Raw genomic sequence first — 7515 nt, 5'->3', positions numbered from 1 at the left:
GTTGTTTAACTTGTAAGTTTTTGAAAAATTTCCTGTTGTTTCTCTGATTGATTTAACTTTGGTTGAATAACATGACTTATATGATTTCAATTTTTAAATGTATTTCAAGGTTTATGAACCAGAATATGATCTGTTTTCGTGAGTGTCTCATGGATGCTTGAAATATATGTGTGTGTGTGTGTGTGTGTGTGTGTGTGTGTGTGTGTGTGTGTATACAGTTATTAGCCAGAATATTCCAAAAATGACATTTAGATTCTATTGGTTGATAGTGTGGTTCAGTTCTTCTATATAATAGCTAATTTTTTTTATGTGCCTAATAGTTCTGTCATTTCTTGTTAGTGGAGTGTTGACTATATTCTTCTAATCTCTGTCTTTTCGTTGGTGTATTTAAAACATTCGCATTTAAAGTGTTTATTGATAGGTTTAAGTCTGACATTTTATTATCCATTTTGCTTGTTTCCTTATTTCTCATTCTTTTGTTTTCCTTTTCTTGGTTTCATAGTGGTGGCTCTAGGGATACAACATACATACCTAATATTACAGCATACTCTTCTTGACATTTTTCAACTTTTAGTAAATGCTGAAGTCTTATTGCAACAGAATTTATTTGTCCTTCCCATTTCTTAAATACAGTTGTCTCAATATATACTTTGAATACATTGAACATCACAATATATATCATTATAATTTGCTTCAATCATCAAGTATGATTTAAGAAGCTCATGAAGAGAATCGTCTATTATATTCACCCTTACAGTCACCTATACTTTTGCTCTTCCTTCTTTTCTGTCATTCCAAGCCTTAATCTCTGATCATTACCTTTCTGACTGGACAGGTTCTTTTAGCCATTCTTTAAAGGTAGGTCTATTGGTGGCAAATTATCTTAGCTTTTGTTCTTCTGAGATTGTATTTATTTCTCTTTTATCCCTGATGGATATTTTTGCTAAATACTTAGTTTTTGGCTGGTTCTTCTTTTTGTTCAGCTATTGAAATTGTTGTCCAACCTCCTACTGGCCTCCATGGTTTCAGATGAGAAATCTCTGTTATACAAATTTGTGTTCCTATAGGTAATATGTTATTCCTTTCTGTTTGTTTCTAACATTTTTTCTTTGTCTTTAGCCAGAAGTTTAATTATCATGTGTATTGGCATGAATTTCTTTAGATTTATCATACATGGGATTCTCTCAGCTTTGTGAACCTGTGACTTTATGTCTTCATCAAATTTGGGAAGTTTTCAGACATTATTTCTTCAAATATTTTTTTCAATCTCACATTCTCTCTCCTTTCCTCCTGGGACCCCATGTGTAAGTGTAATTTCTTATGTTTTGCAAGACCCTGAGGCTCTTCATTTTCTTTTCAGTCTATTTTCTTTCTCTTGTTTAAATTAAGTAACTAATATTGATCTGCAATAAAGTTCATTGATTTTTCTGGCATCTCCACTCTACAGTTGAACCCATCTAACAATATTTTTATTTTGGTGGTTGTATTATTCAGTTTTCTTTGATTCTACAATATACATTTGACTCCTTATTAAAAAAAATACTTCTATTTCTTTGTTAAGAGTTTCTATTTTTTGTTGTTGTTTGTTTCAGAAGAACATGTAATTGATTGCTGAAGCATTCTTGTGATACTCTCTCTAAAGTCCTAGTCAAATAATTCCAATATCAGGTTCATCTCAGTGCTGGCATTAGTTGATTGTATTTTCTTATTCATGTTATAATTTTCCTGGTTCTTGGTATTACATATGATTTTCATGTGTTCTAGACATTTTGTCTATTATGTTAAGAGATTCTTGGTTCTACTTAAATATTTTATTTTAGTAGGCAATTGCCCAGCCCATGTCGGTTTTGACCTTTCATCACCTGGTTTCACTTGAGCTCAGGTGAGATTTCTGCTGGTGCCACCTGTGAGAAAGAAGACACTTTCCTGATCACAGTGTTCTTAGATGGGGTGGGGCATGGGGACAGCAATAGATGCCAGAACTGCATGATAGAGAGTGTTTCCCCTGACCTTTTCCCTGGCCACCCAATACCAAAGGTCTTCCCATTCTATTTTTACTAGTAGCACTGGGGGAGGAAGCACTTACCTGGACAGATTTCTGCCACTGGATAGGGGGCCAGAAGATAGTGGGTCTGTTGTCATCTCTAGTGCTATACGAAGAACTTTCTGCCTGTGGATGTGAGGCATGGGTTGGTTAGCTAGCCCACTTCCACTGTTGCTGCTTTTGCAAGCACAACCTGGGGCATAGGTCAGACCTTGATCTTCAGGCAGATTCAGGACACTGCTGACTAGGTATAGATATGCCCATTAGGCACGCCTCAGTCCCTCTTTCCCATTCGTTAGACCAGAGAGAAAAGGCTTTTCCCCTTCTTCCTTCCTTCCTTCCTTCTTCCCTTCCTCTTTCTCCCTCCCTTTCTTCCTTCTTTCCTTTCTTTCTTCTCTCTGTCTCTTTCTTTTCCTCCCTCTCTTTCCCCTTTTTTCTTCCTGGCCTATATTCTACTGAACCTTTATAGTTGCAGGTCTGTCTGACACTCAGTTTGAGTTCTGTATGAGATAAAAAACAAACAAGCAAACAAACAAACAGAAAAACACAGAACTTATCACAGTGTTATTCTTCAAGTCCTAACGTTCCTAGCCAGTCCAACATCTTTTTTCCACCTTTCAGATCATTTCCACCTTTCCACTTTCTATAATTGCTGAATTATTCCCAGAGTATTTACTCATATGAGTGGAAGAACAGGGGAAAGTGAGTCTATGCCATCTTGTCCCAGAACTGAAAGTGCACCTTATCTTTTTATTAAAGAAATCACTTTGTAACAAGAGTATAGTTGCAAGCACTCATTCTGCATCCACCCAAAATAAATGTTATCATTGTATTACAATTGATTCAGTTATTAATTATTAAAAAAATAAAATGTTGGGGATAAATGTTAAGTCCTTTATATTACCTTTATCTTCACAGTCCTCTCTTTTCCTCCCTGGAGGCAGTCACTGTGATGAATTACATATAGAGTGAGTGATTTCATACTTCTGTTACAAAACTCTGCATTCACATGCATTCTTATTGTTTGAAGTTTTAAGAAGATAAATCAATGGTATCCTACTACATATAATATCAGCCTTACATCTGCTCTCTCACTCTTCTAAAATACTACACATGGAATCACAAGAACCATTTAGGAAATCTGTATCTTCTCAAATAATATTAGAGCCTAATCCCTCACACTATTTCATCTTACTCTGATCTTTCCTCTGAGTACAAAATGTTAGGCCTGGAGATTTCACCAAGAAAATGCATTCAACATGAATTACCTCCACCTTGATTCTCTTTGACTCTTTCACCTTTCCACAGTTTTCTTTTATAGACTCTAATGGAGTGAGTTGCTAATAGCTGGTTGTAATAGAATTGGTTAATTGTAGTGAAAAAAGAGAGAGAGAGAAAAATCCTGCCTTAATATTTGGAATCTATCTATTTAATGCAAACTGCTCATATTTGGGGGTGACTTTTGGGGTTCCAGTTTATAGCTTTAAAGATTTAAATTTTAAAAAATCTGTCTGTAGGCACTTGTCTGGTTAATATGGTGGTGAGAAGCACAAAGTTCAAATTTTGAAACTCCAAGGTTCTAATGCAGACTTTTAACTTTAAAACGACTTGCATTAAAATTAGAGCCATCATGTCTTAGAATTCCACTGGGAGATCTTGTCTCATTTTGAATGTCGTGATGACTAAAACTCCTCACCTACCTCACCATCCCCATCCTCCACAAAGGCTTTGTAATGAAATTTCCTGTGAATTCTTCAGCTATTCTGACTTGTAATGGGGGAGATATATTTAGTCGTCACCTTACAATTCGAGTGAAACAGCAAACTAATTCCAGCTGAAGAATACATCTTTTGTTCTTTCAGCAAAATGTCCTCTTGGCAGCTGTCTGTTGGCACTAAAAAGGGCAGCAGGTTTAGGGCTATGATTGCCAAGAAGAGGAGTTCCCTAGCAAGCTGTAGTCTCTGTCTCTATACAGAAATCAATGCCTTTTTCCTAGGGTTAATCCTTTTATCAGATTCTACATATGTAGAAGTTAACTGTTTTTTTAGCCAGAGTACTCTTATTATTTGAGGTTATTTCTGGTATAAACTCTGAAAAGCTGTTCTTTTGGAAGGGGAGATGTTTTAAATGAGCTGTTCTGATTTCCTTTCAGTAGGCTTTGTCTTACATTTTGAAGCTTTGTGTTAATGCTTTTATTAGGTAACTTTAAGATGTGTCAGAAAATTGTCCCCGCTCTACCACTGGAAAGGGGTATGCATGCAGCACATTTATGCACAATTTACAGCACTGTGCATGTCTAAGTCTGGCAAGCACATCAAAGGAAATACCAATGTTAGTATGACATTTTGACTTTGTGAGCTAGAGGGTCACTTGGGTAATTAGTGCTAGACAAACCCTGAGGACATGCTGTGCTAGTGTGATCATTTCAGCAATGCCCACTGTGACTAACAAGCACCAAAGTGGAAGAAACTTATTTATAAATTATGGAAATCTTCTTAGCTATTTTTTAAATACCTTCACCTTCCTTAATTTTCAGCACTCTTTGAGAGAAGGGGCTTTGCCTAATTTGATAAATAATGCTAAAAATTTACAAAGAAGATTATGTACATTGAGATATAATTTAAAGGTAACTACAAATATTATTAATGGTGTGGTTGGCACTTGCGCCCTCCAAAATAGAGGCTTTAATAATGGTTTTTAGTTTAAAATATTTTTTTCTCGGAAATTCTGTGTTTTGTTTGTTTTTTGGTTTTGGTTTTGGTTTTTAATTCCTTCGACTTCATGAAGAGTCTGAGTAGAATTGGGGGACTACATTATTCGAGGTACCGGCAAACATTAACCACTCTCTTAAACTAATTGAGCTTAACTACACACCTTACTCTTCCTTCATATTAATTTATGCCCTAGATCTACTTATAAGGATTTCTAGATTACTTTTTTAGGTACATAACAATGAGATAACATAAAATAATTGGAATGGAAAATGAGTATTAGTGAAAAGAACACACGTATGTTGATATAGGATATTTACTTTAGAGAGATTCAGTCAACTCTGTGATTCTTGAAATGAAGGGAATACATATATGTTCACCAATGTTATTTTCCACATATAGGCCACATATAGAATGTATCATTTTAAAGACCATGTTATAATCTAACATGTTATAATCAATTATTTTGAGTGATATCAGCAAAACAGCAGAGGAAGGAACACTACACTACCTTTCTCTACAAAATCAACGTATACATTGCCAAATGTTGCTATAATGAAACTTTTCTGATATATGGAGTCTATTCAGAAACTTACAACAAAGAGAATGCTTAATGAAGAACATAACAGCACAGTTTTAGTAAGAAGGCCCTACAGTGTTTTACTTTATTTAGTTACCATCATTCACTTTGCAGCTTGGCAGTGACCTTGAAGATGGCAGCCTACTCTCTTGGTACAGATTGCTGCTACCAAAGGGAGCAATGTGGATATGGACCTTGAACATACAAGATTCACTCAGTGTAATATATCACATTAATTGAATGGACACAAAAATATGTGATCATCTTGGATGCAGAAAATGCAATTGACAGAATTCACCACCTTTTGATCATAGAAATATCCACTGTATAAAATAGGAAATTAAGGTAACATTTGCAACATGATAAAGGGTATTTATGACAGATGCATAGACAATATCATATTTAATGGTGAAAGACTGAAAGCTCTACCCCAAAGATCAGGAATAAGACAATGATGCCTGCTTTTACCCATTCTGTTCAACACTGTACTAGAAGGGCAATGAGACAGAGGAATGAGGCAAGAAAAATAATTAAAAGACCTTAAAATTGGAAAAGATGAGGTAAAACTCTCTCAGTTTGCAGAACATACACACGCACACACACTATAGGTCTATTAAATGAATGCTGAAAGGTTGCAGGATACAAGATCAACATATAAGCTAAGTTGTATTTCTATACACTAGCAATAAACAAACTGAAAAGGAAATTTAAAAATAATTTCGCTTACAATAAAATCAAAAAATAAAATAAATAATTAATTCAAATAAAGAGGTTTGGAAATTATACACTGAAAACTACAAAACATTTTAGAAAGAAATTAAAGAGGATCTAAATAAAAGATATTCCGTGTTTATGGTTGGGAAAATAATATTGTTAAGGTGGCAGTACTCCCAAGGGGTTCATAGATTCATTGTAATCCTGATCTAAATCCTAATGGTGTGTTTTACAGAAATGGACCAGTAGATCCTAAAATTCATATGAAAATGCAAGGGACCCCAGATAGCTAAAACAACCTTGAACAACAAACAAAATTGGAGGACTCATACTTCTTGATTTCAAAAATTACTGCAAACATACAGAAAACAAAATAGTATATTGCTGGCATAAGAATAGACATATAGATAAAGGAATGTAATTGACAGTCCAGAAATAAACGTATACATCTATGGCCAACTCACTTTTGACAAAAATGCCCAAACCATTCGATTGGGAAAAAATATTCTCTTCAACAAGTGGTGCTGGGGCAACTGGATATCCACATGTAAAAGAATGAAGTTGGACTTCTGTCTCACGCCAAATATAAAAATTAATTCAAAATTGATCAAAGACCTAAGCATAAAAGCTAAAATTCTCAAATGCGAAAAAACAGTAAATCATCATAACCTTGAATTTGGCAATGGATTATTGGATTTGACAACAAAAGTTCAGGCAACAAAAGAAATATTTTCCATCAAATTTTAAAAGTTTTCTATACCAAAGGGCATTATCAAAAAAGCAAAAGATGTAACCTACAAAATGAGAGAAAATATTTTCAAAACATATATAACAGTCTGAAATATATAAATAACGCTTACAACTCAAAAACAACAGCAAAACTAAGCAATTTTTGAAAATTGGGCAAGGGACTTAAATAGATGTTTCTACAGATAATATATACAATAATATATATGTGTGTGTATATATATATATACACACACACACACAAATGACCAACAGGCCCATGAAAACATGCTCAGTGTGATTAGTCATTAATGAATTTCAAATCAATACCATGATGAAGTAACAATTCATACACACTAGGATGGCTATAATCAAAAATAGGGAAAATAACAGGTGTGGATGAGTATGTGAAAGTTAGACCCCTTATATATTGTTGGGGGAGGGTATGTAAAATGGTGCAGCCACTGGAGAAAACTGGCACCTCCTCAAAAAGCTAAACATAGAATTATCATATTATCCTGCAATTGCACTCCTAGCTATATACCCCAAAGAATTTAAAACATGTTCAAACAAAACCTTGAACATAAATATTCACAGAAGCACTATTCACAGTAGCCCAAATAAGAACAACCTAAATACCCATCAACTGATGAAATGATAAACAAAATTAGTATATCCATTAGGTGGAATATTCTTCAGCAGTAAAAAGGAATGGGATACTAATACATGCTAGAACATGT

The sequence above is a fragment of the Pseudorca crassidens genome, chromosome 7 (genome assembly GCF_039906515.1).
Source record: "Pseudorca crassidens isolate mPseCra1 chromosome 7, mPseCra1.hap1, whole genome shotgun sequence".
Classification (NCBI taxonomy): domain Eukaryota; kingdom Metazoa; phylum Chordata; class Mammalia; order Artiodactyla; family Delphinidae; genus Pseudorca; species Pseudorca crassidens.
This window is presented reverse-complemented; position numbering follows the sequence as displayed.